The 11,905-nt window shown below is 31.3% G+C and overlaps 1 protein-coding gene and 1 long non-coding RNA gene across 2 annotated transcripts in view; both read left to right on the top strand.

Moving 5' to 3' along the window:
• Nucleotides 1-11,905, top strand: part of LOC143072380 (uncharacterized) — a 230,978-nt gene that overhangs the window by 32,811 nt on the left and 186,262 nt on the right. The window lies entirely within an intron of this gene.
• Nucleotides 13-4,288, top strand: LOC143072379 (uncharacterized). Its single transcript, XR_012977156.1, has 2 exons — nucleotides 13-3,071; nucleotides 3,211-4,288. It is a non-coding gene; the product is annotated as an uncharacterized LOC143072379 (long non-coding RNA).

The raw sequence follows: 11,905 nt of genomic DNA, 5'->3' as shown, positions 1-11,905 counted from the left end.
TCAGGGTTGATTTCGACAAAAATTGAATATATAGTGGTTTTTTGGTATGCTAAATCTAACCATATGTATTTAGATTTTTCATATTTGGGCCCTGTTATCAAATTGGTCCATATTGAGGTCTAAAGGGTCCAAAATTAAATGTTGTGTTCATACTTGCCCCAACTGTCGTATAAAGCTGCACCCTGTGGAGCATCTGGTTTTGTTTGGATTAATTTTTAGTTCTGATACATATTTTTCAGTAATTGCATATTTTTTTGTCTATCATTTCAAGATTTGTTTCCCTCATATAAGATGTGAATACTAAGTATTTTTTTATGAAATGTGAAGCATCTGTATATAAATATTCATTTTAAATATCTTTGATCTGTGTTCACTTGGCTAATCTGTCAAATTTTTCGTAGTTTAAGCCTGCATAAGTTTAATTAAAAATTTCTTTTTGATAATTTGTATAGATAGTTTCTCAAATATTTCTCCTTTTATTTTAAGTAGTCATATTGAATGATTTGAGAGTGAAATGATATCAGTAAAAGGTTTGTGCCAAATGTTTAAAAGTCTTAACACTGTAACAAAAAATTGAAGGTACCAAAAAATGGAGGAAATAAAGAAAATTTAAAAATTCATAAAAGAAATACCTGGACTCAGAAACCACACTTTTTTTTTTATAGAACTGAGTTATTTTATTGACATGATAACTTGTCAATGTATATATTTTTGCGATTTCTCATTTTTGAGATCTTGCTGTTATCTTCAAATGATATAACCTGTTCTCATATATGATATGTGCAAGTACCCGTTAGTCAACTTTTAATATTACATTTTGTTGCAATGAATTACCGTGATTCCCAGTGAAATTAAAACTGATAATTTCACCTGTGAAATAAACTCAATTATTTCACTCCTCTGGCGTCATACAACAATAGGTGATTTCAAGACATTGTCAATGATATTACATCGAAGTAAAATTATGAATCCATAGAAAATGATATAGTTCTTTACATTTTCTACTTTAATCTTATTAAAAAGCCCATTGTCAATGTAAAAATATTCAACTTGTGACTGAACAACACTGATAATTAACTCATGCATCATGAACATTCGTGAATTAATGTGTTGGTTGGACACTCATTGAATATTATTCTATATTTGAATTCTTCAATTAGTTAGTCTATAAATCTTGAAATAAGTGAAATGATACCTACATGTATACCCATTGTGGCTTCAGGGTCATTGATTTTAGGACTTCTGGTATTCTAAAATGGTTCTGAGTGTAGCAAGTAAACATTTATGGGTATATTTTGCAGTTAAATTTTTGACTATCTTTTCATTTTAATATCTTTTTCTATTTCAGTTAAATACTTTGAGTATATAAAAATATAAAATTTAGGTTCTTTTCAAATCTACTAAGTCATATTTATCAGAATTAATAAACCTTTGATATGATGTCTACATAAAAATATATTTTCATTTGTATGTACATGTATTCTTATTACTAATGTGCATACATTTTCTATTAACAAAGTCTATATGGTTATGGGTATTTCAAAACTTAATATATATGTTTTTTTTTAAAGCAATTCTTTTTCACTTCTCTAGTCAATGATTTTAATCAAAATACTTTGTATATTTGACACTTTTATTGCTGCTGTAAATGTCTTGCTTTCAGCCATATAATTAAAGTAGCCAGTAGTGTTCTAACATAATAGGAGTGCTTCTATCATATTTCACAGTGTATTCAATCAAATTAAAATTAAATCTCCGCATTGGCTCATTTTTTTATGCTTGGTTGCTCTCCCTTAGCAAGCAAGCATAAAAAAATGAGTGAGTGCGGAGATTTAATTTAAATTAGATTGCAGTGTATTAGTGTTCTGTTAATTTTTTTTTTTAATATTTTTGTAGAAATAATTACCGGTTGATTTGATAAGTGTAGTAAAAGGTTCATATGATAAATTATTGGAATTCCCAATACAGCATTTATATGGAAATAAATTTGTTTTAATTCATGGTATCATTTTAAGAGGGAGGGTTAAAGGAAATATGTTTTATTTTTATTTTGAATGAAATTTAGTGAGTAGCCTTGCCTCAGATGTGAAAAACAGAATTTAAAAATCAAACACCACTATTGTGTATATATGTTTCTAGAAAATCTTTTATGGGGTTGAGATGGGTTTGAAGAAATAAAAAAATGAAAAATGTATGGCTGATGTTCAGGATGTTGAAATGACATCTTGTGCCTCATTATATTTTTCTTTTTTTTACCAAGATAATGACTTCTTAAATCGACTAATAATTATTGGTTGTCCGTTTGGTATCTTTTATTTTTTTAAGGGCTATTTGTTATAAATAAGCATATCTGTGATTTATATGGCTATATTATGTTTACTTGGCTACAGTAAATCCTAAGTAATTTTATATTTTATAGTTTGTTTGCTTTGTATGTATATCTGTCTTGTCTACTGTTGAATAAATTTCTATGCCGAACTAAGCTTTATAGTGTAAACCAAAAAGGTATGAATTTTGTAGTTTTCAGTGTACATAGCTTTAAGGCAAATAACTTGTTAATTTTACTCATATGTATAGTGTTGTTGCAGGCAAAGGGAGGTAATTTTTAAAAGAGTCTGATCTGACTGCGACTTCATTGTCATGGATCATTTATTATGTTAGTTTGTGTGATACTTGTATTAAAACCTCCATTTTACAAAATTTTAACATAAATCATTCTAAAGTAAATCAGGTAATACATTCCAGCATGTACACTCTTTTATATTTGATTTGGTGTTTTTGACAAATTCTGCATACTGCGGATTCATTATTATTTTTGTTGGATACCAATTTTCATGGGTTTCGTGGATACAGGTGCACCACTAATTTTTTTAATATAGGCTCGTATGCAGACTTTGACAAAACCATAAAAATAAAATATCCTCGAAAATGCAGGGATTCTAAAATGAAAAATCTGAATTCCAATATGGTCTTCAATAGGAAGAATACCAGTAATCATAGGATTTTTTTATTTTTTTTTATTCCAAATTTTGCACTTAATATCAGTTATGAGTTAATGTAACAGGTAACAGGCCTTGACGGCATAAAACTTTGCTCAGTGCTCGGAGCACAAAAATCATGCTCGAAACAGGAAATCCAGCAATTTGATTGGTTGATTTTCGAGTCTGAGTACAAAAATCATGCTCGAAAGTTTTATGACCGTGAGGCCAGGAGTTACATTTCTTGAGTTCCATTTGAAAGTTTATCTATGACAGTATAGGTCCAGTATTTTGGTAGAGAATTTCACAATAATTTTTAGAATTTAACTACCATTCTGCACTCTAAGTTTTAATCATGAATTTGATTATGTCTGCATCATCGGATGTATACCAAAGGGATGTTTTCTGTTTTTTTGGTGGGGTTGTTGTCTCCTTGACACATTCACTGCTTCCATTCTCTTATTCTGTTATAGTCATAATTTGTTTGAGGTTTTAGATTGTTTGCTCAAGCTAATATACTAAAGACTACATTAGAAAGATTTCTTATTTTTAATTTATTCTTGTGCCAATGTATTGTGTGTGATTTGAACATTAAAGTATTATTTTTACTGCTTTTAATACATGTACATGAAATGGCAAATTCAATAAAATAGTCTTTTTTTTTACTTTGTTCTAGAGTGAAAGAACATGTGTAAATTTTTGGCTAAAATTTTGGTTAAATAACCCTTTTGCTAGAAAGAACCTGTGAAAGTTAAGAAAAGATAATACTTTACATATTCAAGATTTGTGTCTCTGTTCTTAAGGATGTACTTGGGTGAAAAAAAATGATGAATTTAAAGTTGATATTAAAAGTCAAAAGAGCGTTATTAATGGAGCTCCTATTTGGGATATTTTTTTTTTGGAATAGCGTGAAAAGGCTGACTTGAGACTTATTCCATTATATTTTCATTGGTAATATTTGGGTTTCCATCTAAAGAAAAATCTAGAATCTGCTTAAATTTTGATAAAAGAACTTTTATGGGCTATTGAAGTCTTATATTTATTAAAATGGGTGTTATGGGGCAAAATCTTCACACTGTTTTGTAGGAAAAAAGCAAGGACTCTCAACATCTGATAAAAATTCCTAAACCTGACCTAAGTACATCCTTAAAAACATGTCTTATTAAAAACTTTGTATGTATAAAATGTTATAGTATTACTATTAGATATATATTTTTTTCTGTTTCAATGTTACTTTATATACATTAATGGTATTATAAATTCTAATTTTACAATCTTTACATCTGTATAATAAATTATGAGACTTTAAATGAGACTTTGTTTATTATTTTATTACTTTTTAAACAACTGGGGACTTGATGTTTTAAAAACTTGAAGTGCATTTATGATTCGTTTGTCAAGTAGCTGAGTAAAACGTCACACTGAAAAGGAAAGTTTCCAAATAAACAACATTTAAGAATTATAAAATTGGTTATAACTAAATCCTTAAATTCTATTTTTATCTCGCCTTGACGGAGTAAAAAAGTGAGACACAGGTATGCTGTTTCCAGCGTTGGCGATGGCGTCAACAATGTATTAGTTTGTGATTAGGTCTAGTTTATGGTGAACCACAAGTGGTAGGTCAATCATATTTTGTATACAGTTGAATAAGCATTTGCACATCTCATTTCCATGGAGATTATTTTTCCCTGCCCCCTCAGTCATGGTCTATTGACTTCAAAACTTTTGCTTATTTTACATTTATTAGTTTATGATTAGGTCACTTTATGGGGAACCACAAGTGGTAGATCAATGATATTTGGTATGCAGTTGTATAAGCATTGGCATATCTCATTTCTTTGGAGATAATTTGGCTCCGCCCCCTTAGTCATGGTCTATTGACTTTGAAAATTTTTGTAAGTTATCATGATTAGTTTGTGATTAGGTCAATTCAAGGGGAACCATCAGTGGTAGGCCAATGTTAATTGGTATTCAGTTGTATAAGCATTGGAACATCTCATTTCCATGGAAAATATTTGGCCTCGCCCCCTCAGTCACAGTCTAATGAATTTGAAACTTATGTTAGTTTACATGTATTAGTTTGTGATTAGATCAGTTTAAGATGAATTGCTAATGTTAAATCAATTTATTTACATTTGCAAGTATTGTTTCCATTGATATTATATAGCCCCATCCCCTCTTCATGCTTCGTTGACTTTGAAACTTTTACATAGTTTACAAGTTGATTTTTGTATTTGAGTTTGGGAATGACTTGTAATAAGTCAATGGTATTTGGTATGCAGTTGTATTAGCATTGGCACTTTTCATTTTCATGTAGATTGTTTAGCCATGTAACTCAGTCATGGTTCAATGACTTTGAATATTTGCATAACTTGTGTTAGATGTTAAAGTATTGCTATTTTGGTTTCAACATTTGCATAATCAAAATTAAAAATTACAAAAAGGCCAGACATATCTCTGCGATAACAGTTTATTAAAAGACAAATGACACCTGCATTTTTATTTAAGAAATAATTGATGCAAACTATTGAGTTTGGGAACGACTTATAATAAGTCAATGGTATTTAGTATGCAGTTGTATTAGCATTGGCACATCTCATTTACATGGAGATTGTTTAGTCATGTAACTCAGTCATGGTTCAATGACTTTGAATATTTGCATAACTTGTGTTAGATGTTAAAGTATTGCTATTTTGGTTTCAACATTTGCATAATCAAAATTAAAAAATCACAAAAAGGCCAGACGTATCTCTGCGATAACAGTTTATTAAAAGACAAATGGCACCTGCATTTTTATTTAAGAAATAATTGATGCAAACTATTGAGTTTGGGAACGACTTACAATAAATCAATGGTATTTGGTATGCAGTTGTATTAGCATTGGCACATCTCATTTAGATGGAGATTGTTTAGCCATGTTACTCAGTCATGGTTCAATGACTTTGAATATTTGCATAACTTGTGTTAGATGTTAAAGTATTGCTATTTTGGTTTCAACATTTGCATTATCAAAATTACAAAATTACAAAAAGGCCAGACATATCTCTGCGATAATATTTTATTAAAACACAAATGACACTTGCATTTTTATTTAAGAAATAATTGATGCAAACTATACTTTATTGTAGTTTTAACATGGGTAGGCATTATATTCGTGATTATCTTTGCCCGAGCGATAGTGAGGGCTAAAATAACACGAATATAATGACTACCCATGTTAAAACTACAATAAATATAGCATGCATCAATTATTATGATTTTGATTAGGACAATTAAGTTAATTTCTATGTCCGATGTGTATAAGGGTAAAGTGATTGTGTAAGCTCTTCCATGAACCTCCCTTTTTTGTTTGTAAAGACGCTAACGGCTGGCAATGTGGTTTTTCAGAGGGAGGAGTTTTTGAACAGCCAGCATGAACGGTTGTCGTATCTAGGTCAAATATTTCAATTTCGGAATGCAACACATTACAGTCATAATAAATGAATTAGTAACACTATGTGCATCATTTAAGAGTTTGGAAGTGTTTTAAGTTAATGAAATATATTTAATGCATGCCAAATCGATAAAATTCATTATTCTACAGTAGTCATTAATGTACGCACATGCAAACAAAAAATATTGGATTTAGAGCATGGGTTTATTCATACAGCGAAAGAAGCACGTCACATTAGAATGTAATATAACCTCCTTATAAAAACATGTGGTATGACCAAAATTTTACAAACTATGGTTTACTGAACGGCCTTAAACAAAGAGTAAAATCCAAACCACCTGCACCACTCAAATTATTTCTGTTACCTCAGAAATTTCTTTCAGGACAAACACATCATAGAAACCAAGATTGAAATTTTATATTTGCTCTAGAAGCTTGTTTCGCCTATACAAAAGTCTCATCAGTGACGCTCGAATCAAATGTTAAAAAGGGAAGATATGGTTCTGAATTGAAAAGCATTGAGGACCAAAGATTCCATAAAGTTTTTCCAAATACAGCTAAGGTAATCTATTCCTGAGATAGAAAAGCCTTAGTATATAAGAAATTCAAAGTTTTGTAAACGGTTAATTTATAATTATGACCATATTGATGATAACTCGTGTCAACACAGAAGTGCTCACTTCTTAGCTGGTGATACACTCGTGGAGTTAAAACTCCACCAGCAGTGGCATTGACCCATGCAGGCCAGTGGTTGTAAATAAACACATCATAAATACTAGGATTGAAATTTAATAATTGTGCCAGACGCGGATTTCGTCTATTACAGACTCATTATTGACGCTCGAAGCAAATGTTTAAAAGGCCAAATAAGGTACGAAGTTGAAGAGCATTGAGGACCAAAAATTGCAAAAACATTTGCCAAATACAGCTAAGGTAATCTTTTCCTGATGTAGAAAAGCCTTAGTATTTCCAAAATTAAAAGTTTTGTAAACAGTTAATTTATAATTATGACCATATCAATGATAAGTCATGTCAACACGGAAGTTCTGACTACTGTGCCGGTGATACCCTCGTGGAATAAAAAATCCACCAGCAGTGGCATCGACCCAGTGGTTATAAATAAACTCATCATAGATACCAGGATTGACATTTTGAATTTGCGCTAGACGCACCTTTCGTCTACAAAAGACTCATCCGTGACGCTCGAATAAAAGAAAGTTAAGAAGGCAAAATAAAGTACGAAGTTGAAGAGCAAACTAAAATCAACTAAAACACGTCCTATGGATTTTGTATTTTAACGTGATAGTAAGTCATAGAAGACGTGACTTGTGTAATGCCAAAAATAAAGTATCAACATGTAGTTAGGAGTTAACCTCTAGATAGAAACATGAACGTGGATGTGTATTTATACATCCCGTTTGAAAAGAATACACATTCAGTTTTGTTTTAATTAATTTGCTGATTACAAAATCGATATTTGTGACAATGTAAATTATGTTGAAAGATCTAATTGTTAACATTGGTAAGACAACCTTTATACTAATAAGGTTCGAATAGTTTACACGGATCACAAAGGGATTTTCGCGCTTTAATAACAATATTACCATAACATTTATGATGTGAAATACCGTTTTTTAATCAGTTTTCTACAGGTAGCCTATATCAAAATTTCTAATCAAATCAGTATCTATGAAAGAATTTAGTAAAAGTTTGCAATAATTTATGATAACGAAATTTTACCAATGATGCATTGATTACGCTCGTTTAAGGTAGCACAATACAAAGATTTTTTCACCCCCAATCAGACAGCTTTAAACTGATGTAATTCATTTCATCCTTCTTTATACTTTATAAATGAGGTACCAAAAGAAAGAAGAAAGATTAATCTTTCAAATTGTGATAATTTCATTATGATATAATTATAACATAATTAATTATTATGTAATTAGTTGCCATATTGTGATGTCCACACTTGAATGAATTTAGCATCTTAATTTGTTCTTCATAGCATCCCAAAATATTTTATAGATTCTTGTACAACACAGCTTGACCTCCAAAACTGTGTCTCAGATTTCTAAAAAACATCAATAGAACAAATTTTATACCCAATTGAATTTAGTGGTCTCTTATGAATTGATGGTTCAAACTTCATTGAAGATTTATGAGAGAATGAAATACAAAAGGAAAATTCTGAGACACAGTTTTGGAGGTCAAACTGTATTGTGCAAGAATCTATAAAGTATTTTGGGATGCTATGAATAACAAAGAAGCTAAATTAATTCAAGTATGGACATCACAGTATGGCAACTAATTACATAACAATTCATTATGTAATAATTATGTCATAATGAAATTATCACAATTTGAAAGATTAATCCTTCTTCTTTCTTTTGGTACCTCATTTATTAAATTTAAAGAAAGATGAGTGGAATTACATCAGTTTAAAAATGTCTGATTGGGGATGAAAAATCTTTGTATTGTGCTACCTTAAATCTATTTCATCACTACACACACGGACATAACGAACGAGTTGGGATATATACACACCGTATGATGGAGCCAAAGGAACATCGTCGTCTTTTTACACTGTTTTGTAGTTGAAATCACTTGTTCGTTATTTGGATGATTTATTGTTTGGGGCCCTGAGGATACACCCGTATGTCAGAGTTGGTAGACACTTTTTCAGATATTGGTGAAAAATTAGGAGTTCCTATTGCTTCGGAAAAAGCAGCTCTGGAATTATAAGGGTCGGACAATAGACACTGTTGAAATGGTTGTTGGAATACCAAAATACAAACGGTTAAAGCACAAGTCCTTACTTGAACCAATTTTGTTTATTAAAAGATAAAACACAAGGACTTAAAACAGTGGGGGGGTTTGATGGCTTTCTGTTCAAATGCGATTCCTTCGGCTAGGATTTTCCTTCGCATGTTTTATGACGGCAAAGGGTCTAAAAAAAACCCTCTTTTTATTCAATTGGAATAAATAAAGATCTCAGAGAAGATGCTAAAGTTTGGCTGATTTTTTCTGGAAAATTTGAACGAAGATTGATTCTGATCTATCAGAAACCGCAAGGATAACAAATGAAACGTTACATTTATACACTGACAGCTGTGATAACTCTGCTTTAGGTTGTGGTGCACATTAAAAAAATATAATGGTAAATGGGTACAATATTGATGGCCGTAAGCATGGTCAAATATACCAATCGTGAAGGACATTACCTTTTTAAATTTAGATCCAACTGTTTGAGCTATGTTGATATGGGCATCAAATTTCAAAAATCGATATTTTATTTCGAATTGACAACATGGCATTAGGTAAAACAAGAGTTGGCCCTCATTCTATTGTAGATCTACTAGTCATGATCAGTTCTGCGAAATCATGTGACAATAGTTATCAAATGTACCAGGATTATAATTTAATTCGCCAGACGCGCGTTTCGTCTAAATAAGACTGAGCGTCAGATCAAAATAGTTATAAAACCAAACAAATACAAACCTGAAGAGCATTGAGGACCCATAATTCCCAAAAGTTGTGCCAAATACGACTAATGTAATCTATACCCGGGGTAAGAAATCCTTAGTGTTTCGAAAAATTCAAAGTTTTGTAACAGGAAATTTATAAAAATGACCATATAATTGATATTCATGTCAACACCGAAGTGCTGACTACTGGGCTGGTGAGACCCTCGGGGACAAAACGTCCATCAGCAGTGGCATCGACCAAGTGGTGTAAATAGTTATCAAAGGTACCAGGATTATAATTTAATACGTCAGACAAAATATATCTTTTACGTTCCAATTTTACTCAGTGCACCAGATGCGCATTTCGACAATACATGTGACTTCATATTAAGCGAAACACCGCGAATCAATAGATCAGCAACCTAACACATTTTTTACTTTGATGACAACGATCTTGGACTAAACTAATCATTATAATAGTCGCAGGTATAATGTATCAATATAAGAGTTAAGCGTTATCAGTTATGCAACCCATGATTAATAAAGGGTCAATAGATTTAATTAAAACACGCTCAAAACATCCACAAAATTGTTTAAGTCAATTTAATTGTATTTTTTGGTATATTCTTGTGATATATTTATGTACTTGTGCAAGCCCTTCATTATCTTTAAAAACTAGTCGTGAAAAGTCGCATATCTGTTGCATACAAATTATAACTTCACATTTTTGGAAAACTATTACTATACTTTATGCTATCTAAGCGGGATTTTACGAATAAAAAAAATATTTCTCAAACTCTATATAGCTATCAATACAATAGTTGGGATTCTATTTTACATCCCTGGCTTGATATCGATATTGCAAAAATCATGTACCAGGCCTATGTGCATTCATCGTTCGTGCAACGCCCATTAATCGTCGTATTCATTACCCGTGTACCACTTATCACTTAAAGATCGACCACCAATCGATCATTCTCCGTATAGTGATGAATTATCATCGTGTGTGCATCGTTTGCAATGCATTCATCGCCCATCATCTGTGCATGTATCGTCCCTATGTGTATTGTGCGTATGGTTATTGTGAATTATAGTTTGTATCGAAATGCTAACTTCTGTTTTTTAGTATGCAAAAACATGACGTCAACATTTAAATCCGGACTGTGAACTATAACTTTTTCATTATGATGCTACCAATATTCCATACAAGAAGGCAGGCTTAATCGAGGAAGAGCTTGATTAGTCCTAGAGAAATAGTGTTATGATGCATATAATTGGTCATCTAAAACGTTTTAATAAAAGTAAACCGGTTAAGGGGGTTGATAGGAAAACTTAAAAACTAAACGCCTTAATAGGAAAATTTGAATGCGTTTGGATCAAAACAGATTCGTAAAAAATATACTTGGGGGAATAAAATGGGCGCTAAAGTCGGATGTCTGGTTATGGTAATAAATCACACTGATCTCCTGTCATAAAAATATACTCATGTCTATACTTTCCCAAAACATTAGATTATATTTTACTAATTCAAAAGTGTGAAAAAGAAATGAGTAGTGTTATTTTTCATATGACAGGTTATTCTGTTATAAATACTGAACGTGAAGAGAGAGCACAGAAAGAAAACTAGATGGAAGAGCAATGAAAAAGGTTACCAGGAGAAAACTGTCATGTATATGTTCCAGACCATATGAGTATTTGGACCGTACGCGTACGGTCCGGACCGTATACGTATACTCATACGGTCCGACCATACGCGTACGGTCGGACCGTATACGTATACACGTACGGTCCAGTACGATCTGACAATACATGTTCTTTGATCATATGGGTTAAATTGAAACAATCTTTATTTTTAGTTTTACAAATTGTTATTGATAATTTGTTACAATTAGATAGATAAAATGAACAAACGAACAATTAAAATTAGGTATTTGTTTAATTGTATATATGAATCCTATTTTGGTACTCTCGCCCAAGGTGACACAATTCAAGTAACGTAATATTTTTAGCAATTTGATTATTTCATG

The sequence above is a fragment of the Mytilus galloprovincialis genome, chromosome 4 (genome assembly GCF_965363235.1).
Source record: "Mytilus galloprovincialis chromosome 4, xbMytGall1.hap1.1, whole genome shotgun sequence".
Classification (NCBI taxonomy): domain Eukaryota; kingdom Metazoa; phylum Mollusca; class Bivalvia; order Mytilida; family Mytilidae; genus Mytilus; species Mytilus galloprovincialis.
This window is presented reverse-complemented; position numbering and strand designations above follow the sequence as displayed.